The following is a 1973-nucleotide window of genomic DNA, read 5'->3' as shown; positions in this document are numbered from 1 at the left end:
GTTTGTTTAGGTGTATAAATTATATTTGATTGAGGTGTAGTCGTTTGACGACGCGATTATTTCCTTGTCAATCACGCATTCTCTTATCATGCAACAAGAAGCAAAAAGAGGGTTAGAGTAGGAAGGTGTACCTCTCCCCATAAATTGGGAGTGAAGAGTTTGAGCTTGTGAAGGACTATCAAGCTTAACCTTGATAGAATTCACCTCCTTTCCTAACTCCGAGACTAGTGTGGATAAATTGTTGACGACATTGAATTGATCAATTGAGCCACTTGTGCTTGTCGATTCCATCTCTACCTCATGCCAATTCATGTAGTTTCAAACCACAACCTCTTCTTCCGTCTTGTTCATAATCGACCCTCCGGCTCCAAAATCAAGACTCGATCTCCCTTGAGGACTCAAACCACCATAGAAAATTTGAATGATTTGGTAGGTCGGAATTTCATGGTGAGGGCATTCCCTTCGGTAATCCTTGTACCTCTCCCATGCTTCATAGAGGTTTTCTCTAGGCATGCTTGAAACTTTGGATTAAGGCTCTAGCCTCTGCCGTCTTCTTTAGTGGGTAGAAGCGAGACAAGAAATCCTTGGTAACTTCATCCCAGACTTCGGCTTGACCTCTTTGTCCAACCACTCTAAGGCTCGCCCTATGAGAGAAAAGGGAAACAACTTGGGCCTTATATATTATTGTGCAACTCCGGCTACCATAATTGTATTGCAATACTTCTCAAAATCCTTGAGGTGGTTGAGAGGACTTTCACTTTTTGTACCACCATATTGTTTCCTCTCGATCAAGGTGATCATTGCTGGCTTGATTTCAAAAGCACCATCCGGAATCAATAATGGAGCAATCCCGCTCTTATACTTGTGCACCCGAAATGCCTAACTCCTTTAATGTAACTCTTTAAGCTTCTCCCATGTTCACTTGCACACACAACCTCAAACTAAATTATTAGTAGCATGGCTACAAATGTAGCCTAAAAGAAAATCTTTTTGTATTTTTTTGAATAAGGTGGAATAGACTCAACAACAATATACAATCACAACGCCATTCCCCGGCAACGGCGCCATTTTGACAAGGGTCAAACTAGGTCGTTGGACTAACCTTTCCCTAGGACAAATAAAATCTATAATCACTCAACACACCTTTTACAAGTATAATGGTAAGTCGAGGGTCGAACCACTAAGGAATGGGGGACGATCTTCTATTGTCAAAGTCATGCTATTCTTAAATAGTAGGGTAGGTGTGTTATAAGCTAGAGAACTAAATAATTGAGTATGAAAACAAGTTTATAAAGCCCTAGGGCTAGGATCCACATATAGTCGCAATGAATTCAACTAATCGGGAGGTCAAAATGACTAAGTCGAGTGATGCGACTGAAAACCAATTATGCAATCAATAGATCATATCAAGCTATTCTCCCGGAGGTCTAACTAGCTTCAACTACGAGAGACTTTAGCTAGGAAGGTCACAAGACACCTCAATCGACAAATGCAAGCTAAAAATCAATTGTACGTATATATCAATGTGAACCTCTAATGCAATCTAGTGTGAATAACTAGGTTGATCACTCCTTAATCAAACACACACATGCACATAATTAATCAACCAATTTAATCACATCATCAACTCCATCAATTTTCCCCAATTAGCATCAATCCATTACTCATATATGCTTCACCATCACCCTAGAAAGCAAACTACTCACTATCCATCAAGAACATCAAAATCAAAGCTAAATCAACCAACAAATTCATCATCATAAATTGAAATCAACTAAGTCAATCAAACAATCAATAAACTTGAGCAATTATCAATACAATTGAAATCAAACTAAGGATTGAATTAAAGCAAAGGAAATACTTACAAACTTGATCAAAATCAAAGGAAATGTAGCTATTTTCAATCATCAACCATCAATTTTCAAGTTTCACTCTCTAACAATCTAGAGTTTCTCTCTAAAAAAATATAACCT

The 1973-nt window shown here is 38.3% G+C and overlaps 1 pseudogene; it reads left to right on the top strand.

Moving 5' to 3' along the window:
* The first annotated feature begins 439 nt into the window (after positions 1-439).
* LOC145612798 (small nucleolar RNA R71) lies at positions 440-523 on the top strand (annotated as a pseudogene).
* Positions 524-1973: the final 1450 nt, after the last annotated feature.

The sequence above is a fragment of the Chenopodium album genome, chromosome 24 (genome assembly GCF_948465745.1).
Source record: "Chenopodium album chromosome 24, dcCheAlbu1.1, whole genome shotgun sequence".
NCBI lineage: Eukaryota > Viridiplantae > Streptophyta > Magnoliopsida > Caryophyllales > Amaranthaceae > Chenopodium > Chenopodium album.
The sequence above is the reverse complement of the archived record's forward strand: the minus strand, read 5'-3'. Positions and strand labels throughout refer to the sequence as shown.